Source organism: Oncorhynchus masou, chromosome 31 (genome assembly GCF_036934945.1).
Source record: "Oncorhynchus masou masou isolate Uvic2021 chromosome 31, UVic_Omas_1.1, whole genome shotgun sequence".
In the NCBI taxonomy this organism is placed as follows: domain Eukaryota; kingdom Metazoa; phylum Chordata; class Actinopteri; order Salmoniformes; family Salmonidae; genus Oncorhynchus; species Oncorhynchus masou.
In genome coordinates this window covers 81,895,183-81,913,986 of record NC_088242.1, presented here as the reverse complement: position 1 = coordinate 81,913,986, position 18,804 = coordinate 81,895,183, and the positions used below count along the sequence as shown (strand labels likewise).

General features: G+C 41.4%; 1 protein-coding gene across 6 annotated transcripts in view; it reads left to right on the top strand.

Moving 5' to 3' along the window:
* Nucleotides 1–683: 683 nt before the first annotated feature.
* LOC135524552 (transcriptional repressor p66-alpha-like) overlaps nucleotides 684–18,804 on the top strand; it is a 51,393-nt gene continuing 33,272 nt past the window's right edge. For 5 of the 6 annotated variants that reach the window (XM_064952186.1, XM_064952184.1, XM_064952185.1 and 2 more), the window contains exon 1: nucleotides 684–793. The gene's annotated coding sequence lies outside the window, so the exon portion shown is untranslated. The remainder of the gene's footprint in view (nucleotides 794–18,804) is intronic. The other variant, XM_064952182.1, reaches the window with a different exon arrangement.

Genomic DNA, 18,804 nt, shown 5'->3' with positions numbered 1-18,804 from the left:
GGCTGTCATTGAAAATAAGAATTTGTTCTTAACTGACTTGTCTAGTAAAATAAAGGTAAAAAAATAAAAAGACAGTGGAGACATCACATAGTACATTCATACATCTGGTATGTTACATGTTGGTACCAATATTGTGTTTGTTTACTGTTGTATGGACTGTGAATGAAAGAGCTGCCCATGGTTGTTTTAGGGAGGATTCATAGCACTGACTTGTCAAGTGCCATCATGACAATATGAGAAATATTTACACATCATTTCCATTGACTAGCTATAGGACTAGATTTTTACATTTTTTGTAAAAAATAAATAAATGCTCTGTTAGTTTCATGGAGAGACAGTAATTTTTTTTTATGACATTAATTAATGTTTAATAATATTGATAATTGATAATTGGTGAATTGACAATTGATTACAGCACTGGTGTGAGGTAGATAGAATAATGGAAAGTATTCCTGTAGTGGTTGTGGGGCAAAGCATTGCAATTATGAGACATGCTACTGAAAACTGACTTTTGAAATGTAGTTTTACACACATGATATACTCAGTGGCACTAATGTAATCGGACTCGGTTGCCACCTTGTGTGACCACATGCGCATGCTTAGTGATGTGACGCTGTGTTCCATGTATGAGAGAGAAGCTCATTATTTGGCAACCGGAGTGGCAGCGGGCAGGGCTGAAGAGGGGATCCCCGGGATCGTTTTTTTTTTTTTTTTTTTTTCTTTCTTCATCGAATTACAGGAGTAAATAGTCTGTCAAAACAAGTGAAAAGCGTTACAGCGACACCTCTTCTCCGTAAGTTAAGATATAATTTCAATTGATGGGTTAAAGTAATATTGATTTTGAATTTAATTAAGCAGACGAAGTAAAACTTATTTCCAGTCGTTAACGTAATTATATATCCTTACCTAACTGGCTAACTGCTGTGAGTGCTAGCCTAGGTAATGGTTTGTGTCTCTCGCTAGCTGTAATTAGCAAGCCACTGCAAAGTCAGAACAAACCGTTTCAAAAGTCAAATAATGCATGTAAACTTGTACCGGTTAATGTTCTAAAAGTCGGATACAAGTATTTTATTTACAACATGCATTAAACTAGTCCAAAAACAACAAATTGGTTTCGACTCTCAAAAATGGGATTCCTTTATTATTTTTGTGACTGAATCCCGGAGTGGCTGTCTGTCTGTACATGCGAGTGTCCGAGCGAGTTCGTTAGCTAGCCAGGCTGCTTACGTTAGCTTGTCATGAGTGGGAATTTGGTGAATCCCACCACTTACAGGTTTATATACACGAAATATTATACATTTTAAGAATAAATGTAACCCAAACACGATCAGGACGTTTTTAATTGTGTTCCCCGTAATAGGAATCAAGTGTCAGCTATGCTATCTCACGACCTGGCTTTAGTTCGCTGTTGTTAGCGAGTTGGAACATCGATTTGGTTGGACTGTGGTGGGAGACAGGTTGTTGTTGTAATTCCCTTTTTTTTGTTGTTACTGTATCACAGTACAACAAAGGATATTCAATAATTGTATAATTGTTATCAGAAGCCGGCATTCTCGCAGAATTGCGTTAACACGTTTTTATTTTGATGTGTAGTTGAATGTTCTCTCATTCATTAAGTGTGTGTATGTACTTTTTTTATGGTGGACGATGTGCGCGCCACATTCAGTATGGCAAGCAAGCAGTTATTATGGTTCTGTGTCATGATTAAAATACTCAGTTGGGTAGTTCCATGTCATTTCAGCAAGCCATGACACCCACCATCTCAGAATGTTCTGTCATCGTTTCTTTAGTAAAAAAAAAAAAAAACGATTCGATTAGCATACCTGCAACATTATTTTGTTGAAATATAATTTGATCTCTGAGAAATTGATTAGAGCCAAATTGGGTAGTTTAATTTATAGGATTCATAAATAATATTATAGTCGTAAACATCCCATTTGGATCAAACTGTTTTCTAACAATTAGTAAAACATGACGAATCCAAAGAAATGGTCAACCCCCCCCCCCCAACAATGAGTGTATATAGCAGGCCTGGAATCTCGTGAATTTAGGGGCAAGGACATTTAGTCTTCAAGAGGTGCCCATCTGCCACGGCACCAACATCTGCTCGGGCACCAACATCTGCTCGGGCACCAAGGCCATTAACCCAAATATCCATATTGGCTATGCATATTGGCTACAGCCCATCAAGTCCAAACCGATGCTGACATAAGGGAGGCACCTGAAAATGTAGCCACACTTTATTTAATGAGACGTTTTATTACATATACTGAACAAAAATATAAACTCAACATGCAATAATTTCAATGATTTTATTGAGTTACCGTTCATATAAGGAGATCAGTCAATTGAAATAAACGAATTAGGCCCTAATCTATGCATTTCACATGACTGGCTGGGCCTGGCTCCCAAGTGGCACCTGCCCAATCAGAATGAGTTTCTCCCCACAAAAGGGCTTTATTACGGACAGAAATACTCCCCAGTTTCACCAGATGTCCGGGTGGCTGGTTTCAGACGATTCCACAGGTGAAGAAGCCGGATGTGAAGTTCCTTGGCTGGCGTGGTTACACGTGGTCTGCGGTTGCGAGGCCAGTTGGACATATTGGCAAATGATCTAAAATGACATTGGTGGCTTATGGTAGAGAAATTAACATTCAATTCTCTGACAATAGCTCTGGTGGACATTCCTGCAGTCAACATGCTGATTGCATGCTACCTCAACTTGAGACATCTGTGGCATTGTGTTGTGTGACAAAACAGCACATTTTAGGGGCCTTTTGTTGTTCCCAGCACAAGGTGAACCTGTGTAATGATCATGCTGTTTAATCAGCTCCTTGATATGCCACACCTGTCAGGGGGATGGATTATCTTGGAAAAGGAGAAATGCTCACTGACAGGGATGTAAACAAATTTGATTACAATATGAGCAAAATAAGATTTTTATGCATATGGAACATTTCTGGGATCTTGACAATTGTAATGTAGGATCATTATTAATATCTAAAGGCTTGGTTCTGTCCACATATTTGAGGCATGTTCATTCCGATAGGAGACTTAAGGCCAGTACCTTTTGCGCACTGCAACGTCACCCACCTTGCAATCTGAACGGAGGCAGTCAACATTTTGAAACTATTGAACCATAAATGTAATTGGTTAAAATCTGGATGTGGAAGGTCTTGCCATGTTCCAACCATAGGAATGTTAAGGAGATTATTTTAGAATCACTTCTTCATATGCCATTGAAACCAGTATTTCTCACATGTTCTCAACTGTCTTTCATTGTCCGGCAGCCAAAGACACAACCTAGTCATATTTCCAACCCATGCTTGTTGTTGCATCTTTAGATTTTCTCTCTATTACATTTTTGAAGGATATTTTCCTTTGTCATGTGAGACCGCTCGCATTTGCAGTGCACTTTTGAGAAAGGGAAAAAATAATCACCTGATAGCCGGAACAGCGCCGTCTAGTGGTCATAACCTGGTAATATCAGGATGTAGGACATAAACCTAACAAATCCATATTCATAAAATATTCATGGCAAGCTAACAAGTAATTTCTCTGAACAGGGGGAGAAAATTCCACCAAATTGAGTGGGAATACATTGCATAGGATGAAGAAACAATACTCAGAGCCACAGCTCCATACTAAACTCAGCAAAAAAAGAAAAGTACTCTCACTGTCAACTGTGTTTATTGTCAGCTAACTTAACATGTGTAAATATTTGTATGAACATAATATTCAACAACTGAGACAAACTGAACAAGTTCCACAGATATGTGACTAACAAAAATGGAATAATGTGTCCCTGAACAAAGGGGAGGCAAAATTAACAGCCAGTATCTGGTGTGGCCACCAGCTGCATTAAGCACTGCAGTGCATCTCCTCATGGACTACACCAGATTTGCCAGTTCTTGCTGTGAGATGTTCCCCCACTCTTCCACCAAGGCACCTGCAAGTTCCCGGACATTTCTGGGGGGAATGGCCCGAGCCCGCACCCTCTGATCCAACATGCGTGCTCAATGGGATTGAGATCCGGGCTCTTCGCTGGCCATGGCAGAACACTGACGTTTCTGTCTTGCAGGAAATCACGCACAGAACGAGCACTGTGGCTGGTGGCATTGTCATGCTGGAGGGTCATGTCAGGATGAGCCTGCAGGAAGGGTACCACATGAGGGACACAGCGTTGAGATTGCCTGCAATGACAACAAGCTCAGTCCGAGGATGCTGTGACATGACGGAACCTCCACCTCCAAATCGGTCCCGCTCCAGAATGCAGGCCCCAATATAATCTTCATTCCTTCGACGATAAATGAGAATCCGACCATCACCCCTGGTGAGACAAAATCACGACTTGTCCGTGAAGAGCACTTTTTGCCAGTCCTGTCTGGTTCAGCTACGGTGGGTTTGTGCCCATAGGCGACGTTGTTGCTGGTGAAGACTGGTGAGGACCTGCCTTACAACATGCCTACAAGCCCTCAGTCCAGCCTCTCTCAGCCTATTGTGGACAGTCTGAGCACTGATGGAGGGATTATGAATGATTTTGAAGCTTTGAGGCAGCTAAAACATGGATTGTGTATGTGTGCCATTCAGAGGGTGAATGGGGAAGACAAAATATTTTAGTGCCTTTGAACGGGGTATGGTAGTAAGTGCCATGCGCACCAGTTTACCCCAAAAACTGAAAGGCTGCTGGGTTTTTCATGCTCAACAGATTCCTCATACGGGTGATTACTTTCATTACAAGCCAGTGTATCTGTCGTAATTCAAGTGACCACAAAGTAACAGTTCCTGTTGCAGTGTGACTGTAAATTGTTTTGTGGTGACATTAAAAAGGGACTTTATCTCATTGTATTGTCACCAGATGGGCTTACCTTTTCTCATTAGATTGATGCGCTATTGACACTCGACCTCGTTAGGTCATTTTACCTCGTATGAGAGGTTAGTATGTAGTAGAGGTCGACCGATTATGATTTTTCAACACCGATACCGATTATTGGAAGACAAAAAAAGCCGATACGGCTTAAACGGCTTTTTTAAAATTTTTATACGCATTTTTGTAATAATGACAATTGCAACAATACTGAATGAACACTTATTTTAACTTAATATAATATTATTTTAACTTAATATAATACATATGGGCTTTTGGATGGGTGTTCTTAAGGTGATTCCACAGGTTTGTGGTATTTTTTGATTTAGCCGTTGCTGACCCGACGCTTACATCTTTATCACTAATAAGACACCTTGCTTTCCCTGGTGCCAATTCCATGTAATAGTCCCACACTGGTGCTCTGCTTTTCTCTGCCATCTGTAAACACACAGCTCTGAAGTGACAATGATACTGAAGAGTCTGCTTAGGAGACATACTCTCAACTGTTTGAATAAAAATAGAGTTTAAAGTTACCTGTGATGAATGTTGAAAACAAAAACTGTCATTTCTATTTGCAGGAAATCCTATTTTAATAATGGACATGGTAAGAATTGACTACCAAAGTGCGAGTCATAATTCTCATAACACCTTAATATTATGACAAACGTTACCTTATCCTAGTGAGATTTACATGGGTATCAAAACGCCGAGGCGGTTTAAGCCTGCACGAAACACAAACATTATTTGAAGTAGATCAAGACATTCTCTATGGAAGACATGAATGGTAAAATAACGAAGGAACCCCTTTCAAGTTCAGCCGCAAGTTATTACAGGAATTATAACGCATCGATTATTTCTCTCTAAACCATATACCTTTGACTATTACGAGCCTGCTGCTGCCTACCACCCCTCAGTCAGGCTGCTCTATCAAATATCAAATCATAGACTTAACTATAATAAACACACAGAAATATGAGCCTTAGGTCAAATCCGGAAACTATCACCTCGAAAACAAAACGTTTATTCCGTTCTGTATTTTATCTAAGGGTGACATTCATGAGTCTAAAATATTCCTGTTACATTGCACAACCTTCAATGTTATAATTACGTGAATTAGAGCCAGGTGGCCCAAACTGTTGCATATACCCTGACTCTGCGTGCAATGAACGCAAGAGAAGTGACACAATTTCACCTGGTTAATATTGCCTGCTAACCTGGATTTCTTTTAGCTAAATATGCAGATTTAAAAATATATACTTGTGTATTGATTTTAAGAAAGGCATTGATGTTTATGGTTAAGTACACATTGGAGCAACAACAGTCATTGATTGATTGTTTTTTATAAGATAAGTTTAATGCTAGCTAGCAACTTACCTTGGCTTACTGCATTCGCGTAACAGGCAGGCTCCTCGTGAGGCAGGTGGTTAGAGCGTTGGACGAGTTAACTGTAAGGTTGCCAGAATGGATCCCCCGAGCTGACAAGGTAAAAATCTGTCCTTCTGCCTCGTTCCTAGGCTGTCATTGAAAATAAGAATGTTCTTAACTTCTTGAAACTCCCCAACCCGGATCCGGGTTTGTGACTAAAGCCTCAGGCTCATTAGCATAACGCAACGTTAACGATTTCTGAAAATCGCAAATAAAATTAAAATAATGCGTTTGCTCTCAAGCTTAGCCTTTTCTTAACAACACTGTCATCTCAGATTTTCAAAATATGCTTTTGAACCATAGAAATTGACTAATTTGTGTAAGAGTATGCAAAGCTAGCATAGCATTTTGTGTAGCATGTAGCACGCAACATTTTCACAAAAACCAGATAACCAAATAAATAAAATCATTTACCTTTGAAGAGCTTCTGATGTTTTCAATGAGGAGAGTCTCAGTCACATACCAAATGCGCAGTGTTTCCTGAAAGCGTCTGTGTGTAGGAGAAAATGTTCCGTTTTCTACATTGCGTCTGGCTACCGAAACGAACCGAAAATGCAGTCACCTACAACGTGAAACTTTTTCCGGATTAACTACATAATATCGACCGAAACATGGCAAACGTTGTTTGGAATCAATCCTCAAGGTGTTTTTTCACATATCTCTTCATTGACATGCAGTTCGTGGAAGCTTGCTTTCCTCTCTGTGTCCCATGGAAAAATACTGGCAGGTGACTTTTGCGCACCAATTTCGGCGCAGGACACCGGGCGGACACGTGGTAAATGTGGTCTGTTATGGTCAATCTTCCAATGATCTGCCCACAAATACGTCACAATGCTGCAGACACCTTGGGGAAACGACAGAAAGGGCAGGCTCGTTCCTCTTGCGTTCACAGCCATATAAGGAGATAATGAAAAACAGAGCCTCAAAAATCCTTGTCATTTCCTGGATGCCATCTCATCTTGGTTTTGCCTGAAGCTCACGTTTTAGGGCACGCACAGAGAAGATCTTTGTATTTCTGGACACGTCAGAGTGTTTTCTTTCGAACGGTAGCAATTATATGCATAGTCGAGCATCTTTTTGTGACAAAATATCTTGTTTAAAACGGGAACGTTTTTCATCCAAAAATGAAATTGCGCCCCCAGAGCATCAACAGGTTAACTGACTTGCATAGTTAAATACAGATTAAATAAAGGTGTAAAAATAAAAATTGGCAAAATTGGTGCATAAAAATACCGATTTCCAATTGTTATGAAAACTTGAAATCGGCAATTCTGATTAATCGGTCGACCTCTAGTATGTAGTGGTTATTACTATAGGCCTAGTATATTCATCCATTGTTGAAAGCTTACAGAATCCATGGGCTAGATCTTTTATTTATTTGTTAGGTGCTTATCTAGCATCCATTTCAGCCCCGCAGAGAGCAAGCTGTACCTGTGATTTCCCAGAGAGATGTCAGACCCTCCTCAGCTGATTAATGACTGGAGATTCACTGATAAAGGGGTGCCTCTGTAATAATAAAATTTTCAGCTCTGCGTCGGTCACTTGTAATGCTCCTCAATTTAGGGCTAATTTGGAAGCCTACTGCACTATATGGAGGGATGAATATCGTTTCCATCCATCCATATGTCTGGCTGATATATTATTATAATAGCAAAGCAGCAGGGCACCTTCAAGGACAGCGGTGGGAAATGGAACCGATTGATTGTTGAACAGGTCGTAGCATGGTCATCTTGAGCGATGAGGTTATAAGGGAATGGGAGACAACTATGGATTGGCTGCCAGTCAGATAAACAGATGGGAGATAGAGGGCTGGTGTCCTCTCTCCACTGTGATCACTGGCCAGGGAAGTGTACAGCGTCATTGAGTGGTTAACAGGAAATGCAGGAGGGCTAGCCACGCATGGTCTGAGTCAACCAGTCACAAGCTTTGGTTTCCCTGAGACCAGCTTCCTGACACTGTAGGGAGGTAGTCATGGAGGATGGGTTTCTGGGGCCTTACGGGGGCTTCCGATTCATGTACAACTACTACTAGGCTATAGCCTACTAGCAGCAGGGCCAGTGCAGGGATTCAAGTCAGGGTGTGTAGTATGAGGTAGAACCAACCTATAGATGCACATGCTCATATTATCGTTAGAAGAGACTTCATTAGCAAATTTGATGTGTATGTTATGACTAGAGCTCCAGGGAGGGAGCAAATGACAATGTCCCTATGATATGTCACATAATGTGGCCCTGTTTAATGATTCCTAAACATTTTTCAGAGGGCAACACATCAGGTTGTCTCTATTGGGATCTGTCCTGTGGTGGTATTGTGCACATTTCTAGGCTATGCCTTGTCTATCCATATGTTTATTTTCTTTGTATTGAGAGAATAGGCCTACTATAGGACATTAGCTGTGTTGGTCACCAGATCTCACCAACCCTCAGGCCCTAGGCTATTCTGAGAGGTGGGGGAGGAATCTAAAGTCTGTACTCTTCATGTTTACCCTGTTGGACTTCATATTGACTCAACTGTGTGTACCAAGTCTACTGTTTCCTCATGTCAGAAACAGAACAGCTCCACCACTTGAGGAACGCTGTGTTTGTGCTGGATTCAGCCTAAACCTAGTAATCCAGAAAAGATTAGAAATTCGGTGATCAGGTGCATGGATGGTCAATATAAATGTGAACGCTGACCAATGAGTCTTAGTTTTAGGAAGAAGAGAGCACCCCACTTCGAGTCCGTCACAATAGCATCTTTCTCTCCTTGACTCCTCTGGACTGGTTTGACAGGTGAAAGCAACAGGACAGAATTCTACCAATAAATTGCTTTCAGTTGACCTCTTATTTCAGATCCTGGATGCCAGAGGAAGATTGTTTTATTTTTAAACATACTCTTGAGCCATTGATGACTGATTTGTGTACTTAGTGCAGGCCATCATGGCAACTCATTGCCCAAGGGGTCAACAGGCAGCTCAATTCAAGCATGGTTCCTCATTGTGTAGATTCACACATGAGAGGCTCCACTCTTTCAACATAAAGCTGTGAAGCTCATCAGACATTTGGGGTTGGCTCTGGTATTCCATAGGGAAATCACCACCTGTTAACCAGGTACAGTGCCTTGCGAAAGTATTTGGCCCCCTTGAACTTTGCGACCTTTTGCCACATTTCAGGCTTCAAACATAAAGATATAAAACTGTATTTTTTTGTGAAGAATCAACAACAAGTGGGACACAATCATGAAGTGGAACGACATTTATTGGATATTTCAAACCTTTTTAACAAGTCAAAAACTGAAAAATTGGGCGTGCAAAATTATTCAGCCCCCTTAAGTTAATACTTTGTAGCGCCACCTTTTGCTGCGATTCCAGCTGTAAGTCGCTTGGGGTATGTCTCTATCAGTTTTGCACATCGAGAGACTGACATTTTTTCCCAATCCTCCTTGCAAAACAGCTCGAGCTCAGTGAGGTTGGATGGAGAGCATTTGTGAACAGCAGTTTTCAGTTCTTTCCACAGATTCTTGATTGGATTCAGGTCTGGACTTTGACTTGGCCATTCTAACACCTGGATATGTTTATTTTTGAACCATTCCATTGTAGATTTTGCTTTATGTTTTGGATCATTGTCTTGTTGGAAGACAAATCTCCGTCCCAGTCTCAGGTCTTTTGCAGACTCCATCAGGTTTTCTTCCAGAATGGTCCTGTATTTGGCTCCATCCATCTTCCCATCAATTTTACCCATCTTCCCTGTCCCTGCTGAAGAAAAGCAGGCCCAAACCATGATGCTGCCACCACCATGTTTGACAGTGGGGATGGTGTGTTCAGAGTGATGAGCTGTGTTGCTTTTACGCCAAACATAACGTTTTGCATTGTTGCCAAAAAGTTCAATTTTGGTTTCATCTGACCAGAGCACCTTCTTCCACATGTTTGGTGTGTCTCCCAGGTGGCTTGTGGCAAACTTTAAACGACACTTTTTATGGATATCTTTAAGAAATGGCTTTCTTCTTGCCACTCTTCCATAAAGGCCAGATTTGTGCAATATACGACTGATTGATTGTTGTCCTATGGACAGAGTCTCCCACCTCAGCTGTAGATCTCTGCAGTTCATCCAGAGTGATCATGGGCCTCTTGGCTGCATCTCTGATCAGTCTTCTCCTTGTATGAGCTGAAAGTTTAGAGGGACGGCCAGGTCTTGGTAGATTTGCAGTGGTCTGATACTCCTTCCATTTCAATATTATTGCTTGCCCAGTGCTCCTTGGGATGTTTAAAGCTTGGGAAATCTTTTTGTATCCAAATCCAGCTTTAAACTTCTTCACAACAGTATCTGCCTGGTGTGTTCCTTGTTCTTCATGATGCTCTCTGCGCTTTTCAAGGACCTCTGAGACTATCACAGTGCAGGTGCATTTATACGGAGACTTGATTACACACAGGTGGATTGTATTTATCATCATTAGTCATTTAGGTCAACATTGGATCATTCAGAGATCCTCACTGAACTTCTGGAGAGAGTTTGCTGCACTGAGAGTAAAGGGGCTGAATAATTTTGCACGCCCAATTTTTCAGTTTTTGATTTGTTAAAGTTTGAAATATCCAATAAATGTCGTTCCACTTCATGATTGTGTCCCACTTGTTGTTGATTCTTCACAAAAAAATAGGGTTTTATATCTTTATGTTTGAAGCCTGAAATGTGGCAAAAGGTCGCAAAGTTCAAGGGGGCCGAATACTTTCGCAAGGCACTGTAGGTAGGCCATATAGGCTATTAAAGAATGATGTGCTTGTGTCTACTGGTGTCTCATATATTTGAGTCGTGACTTTTTATGAGAACCATATGACTTATCCTGTCTGCACCAACTTATCATTGTGTCCTCTATTTTCACATGATTAATGCATTGAGTTGACTAGCGGACAGATGTTTGCGACATCATAAAAATATAAACTCATGGAAACTGTTACAAAATGTGATCACACTCCCCCTTCTCTGGAATGCCTCAGAACATTCTCAATTACTCCAGGTTTAGCAAGATTTGTGGATGAAGAAGCAAGGGCTATGGCATTGCTACATTTTCCAGTTCTTCTCCTAACAATAGCTCCCACTGTCTGTTTTAACTGGCCAGTGCTGACATGGCAACTCTGGAACACTCAGTGCGGCAGCCACACGAATACAGCATCAAGGCACTCATCCAAGAGGGGGACTAAGCATCCGGGTGCCCTGCTGCCTGCCTGTGTCGCAACCAGGCCAGCTAGCTGTGTACTGAACTGATGTCACACTAGTGTAGGTGCTGACTGAGCTTCATCTAGCCCACCTATAGAATGTGTGCCACTGTCACAGCTTCAATAGCTTCCAGGTAGGCAGTAGTGCTGTAGGTTGGTTACTGTTTTTTGTTTTGGTTGCTGTGGATGTGACACAATAGGAGTGTGTAGTCTTTTGTTCATTGGGATACCCTCTGTCTGTTCAGTGCTGTGGGATAGAACACTTTTTTTTATGCCCACTTCATCCCGCAGGCCAATTCCAAGAAATGTAATCTGATATGAATGTGTGTGGAGAGTCTTTTGGTATGTTTGTCTAGATTTAGGGGATTTGTGATGTGTGTGTGTGTGTTGAAGTAATTTAGCTGAAATGCAAGATTATCACTCATAGGATAGTCTGTGCAGATCACATATCCCTTGTCACCAGGAACGTGTGGTTTGAAGGTTAAATTCAATAGGAAATTTATCCCAAGCCACCTTGTTTGGTACAATTGCAATCGGTTGTGGCTATACATTTTCCTTGTTGTGGATTCCTTCAAGGCTTGGTTTGAGATCAATGTTAGCAAATACTTGGAACATTTGTAGAGTTCCAGGAGGGCAACTCGTGGTTGCATGTCTCAGGGCTTAGAGTTCTGTATTTGATGTAAGGATAAGTAATCCCTGATGTTGATAGATACTTTAATTTGCATCAAGATTCACAAACACCTGTAACAGAATAGATTTAAAGGGATATGTCACTATGTTGTTCATTCGTCCACCGTTGATGTGGCCCCAAAAGTGTGCATGTCAGCAGTAAAGCACTTCCAGTTCAAAACAAATAGTGTGATGATGATGATGTTTTTCATCATATACAGATAGCCTGCTCCAAAGATTCAAGTTCAGGTTTTGTTACCAGCATATTGGCTCAAGTATGTGTTAGACGCAGGGCTCTAAATTAAAACATTTCATAGCACTGGTACTCCCAACGTAAAAAATGTAATTGATTGAGATGCCTACACTGAGTGTACAAAACATTAGGAACACCTGCTCTTTCCATGACAGACTGACCAGGTGAAAGCTATGATCCCTTATTGATCAGTGTAGATGAAGGGGAGGAGACAGGTTAAAGAAATAATTTAGACGTGTGTGTGCTATTCAGTGGGTGAATGGGCAAGACAAACGATTCAAGTGCCTTTGAACAGGGTATGGTAGTAGGCGCCAGGTGCACCGGTATGTGTCAAGAACTGCAATAGAGCTGGGTTTTTCACGCTCAACAGTTTCCTGTGTGTATTAAGAGGGGTCCACCACCAAAAGGACATCCAGCCAACTTGACACAACTGTGGGAATCAGTCAACATGTAGAGTCCATTCCCAGATTAATTGTTGCTGTTCTGATGCAAAAGGGGAGGGGGTGCAACTCAATATTAGGACGGTGTTCCTAATGTTTTGTACAAAAATCAGTGTATATTGGGCCTATATGAATTCTATCTACCAGGGGGCCCTGTTAACGCAGAATTGTGTGTTTTTCATGCAGAAAAAAACCGCATAAGAAATATCTTGCTACGCAGTTCTAAAATGCTTCTTATTGTAATTTCTGCTAGCCAAAAGTGTTGCACTTTTGTTGTCATCTGATGAAATTAATTTATTTTCTGCTGAAATTGTTGCACTGATGTATTTTCTTTGAAGGAAAACTATAGTTGCAGGTCCCTGATCACTCAAGCAAAAAACACTGACTTTCAATATAAAATGCACAGGATTTATTTTAATTTTATAGTTAAATATCTGCATTTTTAACCTCGGTGTTAGGGGGCAGTATTTTCATTTTTGAAAGAAAAAAAAAACATTCCCATTTTAAATCACCTATTTTGTCAGGAAAAGATGCTAGAATATGCATATAATTGACAGCTTTCGATAGAAAACACTAACGTTTCCAAAACGGTAAAGATATTGTTTGTGAGTATAACAGAACTGATGTTGCAGGCGAAAGCCTGAGAAATCCAATCCGGAAGTGCCCCAGGTTTTGAAAGCGCTGCGTTCCAATGACTCCCTATTTGGCTGTGAATGTACCATCAGCGAGCTTACGCTTTCTACGTATTCTCCAAGGTGTCTACAGCATTGTGACGTAGTTTTACACATTTCTGTTGAAGAATAGCCATAGGCGGCCACATTGCGTAAGTGGTCACATGGTGGCTCCGAGAGATTCTCGCGTAAAATACAGAGGTAGCCATTACTCCAATCGGTCCTAGTGAAAAACTAATTGTCCCGACGGATATATTATCGAATAGATATTAGACAAACACCTTGAGGATGGATTCTAAACAACGTTTGCCATGTTTCTGTTGATATTATGGAGCTAATTTGGAATATTTTTTCGGCATTGTGGTGACCGCAATTTCCGGGCGATTTCTCATCCAAACGTGAAGAACAAACGGAGCTATTTTGCCTACATAAATAATATTTTGGGAAAAAATGAACTTTGGCTGTCTACCTGGGAGACTCGTGAGTGAAAATATCCAAAGTTCATCAAAGGTAAACGATTTAATTTGATTGCTTTTCTGATTTCTGTGACAAGATTGCCTGCTGCTAGCAAGGCATGATGCTATGCTAGGCTATGATAAACTTACACAAATGCTTGTCTAGCGTTGGCTGTAAAGCATATTTTGAAAATCTGAGATGACAGGGTGATTAACAAAAGGCTAAGCTGTGTTCCATTATATTTCACTTGCGATTTTCATGAATAGGAATATTTTCTAGGAAGATTTATGTCCGTAGCGTTATGCTAATTAGTGTCAGATGATGACAACGGTCCCGTTCACGGGATGGGGTGTCACTACAGGTTAAAATGTATATTTCTGAACTTGTATCAACTTCTTAGGGATCCCTTCGCACGCCAATCCCTTTAGCGGGATCGATTTAAAAAAAAAAAATTCTTTCACCTTTTATTTAACCAGGTAGGCAAGTTGAGAACAAGTTCTCATTTACAATTGCGACCTGGCCAAGATAAAGCAAAGCAGTTCGACACATACAACGACACAGAGTTACACATGGAGCAAAACAAACATACAGTCAATAATACAGTATAAACAAGTCTATATACGATGTGAGCAAATGAGGTGAGATAAGGGAGGTAAAGGCAAAAAAAGGCCATGGTGGCAAAGTAAATACAATATAGCAAGTAAAACACTGGAATGGTAGATTTGCAATGGAAGAAAGTGCAAAGTAGAAATAAAAATAATGGGTTGCAAAGGAGCATAAATAAATAAATGAAATGCAGTAGGGAAAGAGGTAGTTGTTTGGGCTAAAATACAGGTGGGCTATGTACAGGTGCAGTAATCTGTGAGCTGCTCTGACAGTTGGTGCTTAAAGCTAGTGAGGGAGATAAGTGTTTCCAGTTTCAGTGCTTTTTGTAGTTCGTTCCAGTCATTGGCAGCAGAGAACTGGAAGGAGAGGCGGCCAAAGAAAGAATTGGTTTTGGGGGTGACTAGAGAGATATACCTGCTGGAGCGTGTGCTACAGGTGGGAGATGCTATGGTGACCAGCGAGCTGAGATAAGGGGGGACTTTACCTAGCAGGGTCTTGTAGATGACATGGAGCCAGTGGGTTTGGCGGCGAGTATGAAGCGAGGGCCAGCCAACGAGAGCGTACAGGTCGCAATGGTGGGTAGTATATGGGGCTTTGGTGACAAAACGGATTGCACTGTGATAGACTGCATCCAATTTGTTGAGTAGGGTATTGGAGGCTATTTTGTAAATGACATTGCCAAAGTCGAGGATTGGTAGGATGGTCAGTTTTACAAGGGTATGTTTGGCAGCATGAGTGAAGGATGCTTTGTTGCGAAATAGGAAGCCAATTCTAGATTTAACTTTGGATTGGAGATATTTGATATAGGTCTGGAAGGAGAGTTTACAGTCTAACCAGACACCTAAGTATTTGTAGTTGTCCACGTATTCTAAATCCGAGCCGTCCAGAGTAGTGATGTTGGACAGGCGGGTAGGTGCGGGTAGTGATCGGTTGAAGAGCATGCATTTAGTTTTACTTGTATTTAAGAGCAATTGGAGGCCACGGAAGGAGAGTTGTATGGCATTGAAACTTGCCTGGAGGGTTGTTAAGTGTCCAAAGAAGGGCCAGAAGTATACAGAATGGTGTCGTCTGCGTAGAGGTGGATCAGAGACTCACCAGCAGCAAGAGCGACCTCATTGATGTATACAGAGAAGAGAGTCTGTCCAAGAATTGAACCCTGTGGCACCCCCATAGAGACTGCCAGAGGTCCGGACAGCAGACCCTCCGATTTGACACACTGAACTCTATCAGAGAAGTAGTTGGTGAACCATGTGAGGCAATCATTAGAGAAACCAAGGCTGTCGAGTCTGCCGATGAGGATGTGGTGATTGACAGAGTCGAAAGCCTTGGCCAGATCAATGAACACGGCTGCACAGTAATGTTTCTTATCGATGGCGGTTAAGATATCATTTAGGACCTTGAGTGTGGCTGAGGTGCACCCATGACCAGCTCTGAAACCAGATTGCATAGCAGAGAAGGTATGGTGAGATTCGAAATGGTCGGTGATCTGTTTGTTGACTTGGCTTTCGAAGACCTTAGAAAGGCATGGTAGGATAGATATAGGTCTGTAGCAGTTTGGGTCAAGAGTGTCCCCCCCTTTGAAGAGGGGGATGACCGCAGCTGCTTTCCAATCTTTGGGGATCTCAGACGACACGAAAGAGAGGTTGAACAGGCTTGTAATAGGGGTGGCAACAATTTCGGCAGATAATTTTAGAAAGAAAGGGTCCAGATTGTCTAGCCCAGCTGATTCGTAGGGGTCCAGATTTTGCAGCTCTTTCAGAACATCTTTTTGTTAATCTAGCCGCAGTGTCGGATTTCAAAAAGGCTTTACGGCGAAAGCAGACGATGCGATTATCTGAGGACAGTGCCCAGCATACCAACACATGAAAATCAGATTTCAACCAGGCAGGTGCTACACAAGTCAGAATTAGCTAAATAATTCATGCCTTACCTTTTGAAGATCTTCTTCTGTTGGTACTCCAAAATGTACCATAAACATCACAAATGGTATTTTTGTTCGATAAATTGCTTCTTTACATCCCCAAAATGTCCATTTACTTGGCGCGTTTGATTCAGAAAAACACCGTTTCCAACTCGCCCAACATGCCGACAAAGTATCTAATAAGTTAACTGTAAACTTGGTCCAAACATTTCAAACAACATTCCTAATCCAAATTGATGTATCCTAAAATGTAAATAATCGATCGAATTTAAGACGGGAACTACTGTACTCAATACCGGACGAAAACAAAGGGAAGCACGTTCCAGGTCGCTCGCACCAAAACGGAGTGCACCTGGAGTGACACATGGCAATAGCAGGGCTACTTCTTCTAACAGGGCGACTTTCTCAAAGGAAAAACATCAACCAATTTCTAAAGACTGTTGACATCTAGTGGAAGCCATAGGAACTGCAAGCATATTTCTATTAAAAAGGGATTGCCATAGAAATCTAATGGAAAACAGATTGAGCTCCAAATTATTTTTCCCAGGATGGACTGTGCTCGGGGTTTCGCCTGCCAAATCACTTCTGTTATACTCCCAGACATTTTTCAAACAGTTTTAGAAACTTCAGAGTGTTTTGTTCCAAATATACTAATAATATGCATATCCTAGCTTCTGGGCCTTAGTAGCTGGCAGTTTACTTTGGGCACGCTTTTCATCCGGATGTGAAAATACTTCCCCTTAGCCCAAAGAGTTTTTAATAACGCAACCTTTGAGCTACTTTTGAAGCACATGTTGTGCCCTAGAAACTAATACTGTATGTAACATTGTAAAGACATTATTATTATTATTATTATTATTATTATGAAAGCTAAAATGTTGATACCAATACCGGTCATTGAAATTACAAAAGTAGGTTTCTACATTGTGTAAAAGCACTATTTTCCTATTGAGATGCATTACATTGAACATTTGATCTGGTCGTTTTGGCAATATCGCAATATTATTTTTGCCGTAGTTGGCTGTACCTGCACAAACACATTTCTTTAAAAACGTCCTGTGATATCAACATGCAAGAGATCTGTCATTCACGCATTGCTATGGTCATTGATCTGCTAAAGAAGTTATCACTTTCTTTCTCTGTTACTAGGTGGTTAGCTAGCCAATGAGGTAATATGACTGAACAAAGTGTAAACCAATGGTTAACGATGTGCGAGTAGTGTTAGAACAGCCCACGATCCGTTATAGGAAGATTAAAATGTTGCGGCTGTAATATGGATCAGATATTTTGACTTGGTTGGGCTTGAAGGTGGTGCAACCATCACCCTATTGAATGTGCAGTCAATTTTTTTTCTCTAGGGCCACAACGGTACAACACGAAACAATTATTATCTGGAAGATTTTGTTCCTAGTCACAAAGTGCTCTCAAAATAAAACTTGTGGTCACAGCAAATTTTTCTCACACTTTAGAGCCCTGGTTAGACAGCCAAGTTCTTCTGAGTTAAGCTAGGCCTAGTCGTTGTTTGCTCGGAGTCAGCACTGACCTATTACCTATTGTAACCCTCCACTTGAAGTTATGGAGAATCAGGGTCCTGTAGTTGACCATAAGCAGGGTAAGCTGAACTTCAATGGAGATAATGGCATTAAAAATCATGACTTCAAGGCAAAACAAGTCTAGTCTAGCTGGTGAGTTTATCCACTGGCTGGTTCATCATGAAGATCAGATGGTTAATGGAATCAGAGGTACAGCTTCTGGTTTTTCATTCTATTCATGATATGAGTTCATCTGCTCTTAGTGTCCCAATGTAGTGCATGCCGCGCCTCGATCGGCCTGAATCGTGATTGTAAACACTTGTCAACTAGTTCTGTCCTTCTCCGAGACTGTGTTTGTGTGTGTGAGAAGGGGGGGCAGCAGTGTTCTTGGTGTTTGTGAGTGATCGTCTGTTCCTTGTGTGTGTCAGTGTGTGCATGTGCGCATTCCTTTGTGGTCACGTGTAGTGGTCTGGCTGCACTTCCTGGGCTTTGCCCATGCCGTTCGTCGTCATGTTTCTAAGTGTAATCCAGGTGGAGCCTAACTGGCAGATGCAGGGTTAAAGGCTTCCATTTTGTTAGGTAACACCCTAATGGCTTGATGTGTCAGTGGTGTTAAAATGGCAGTACTTAACCCTTGGTGTTCAGTCCCGAACCAGTAGGGGAACCTTCTCTGCCACAACCAATAGGAGAGAGAACGAGGGAGAGTGAGGAAGAGAAGAGCAAGAGTGTTTGTCAGTGTACAGTCGATCTATGGCCAGGCCAGTCACCCCTCCCCC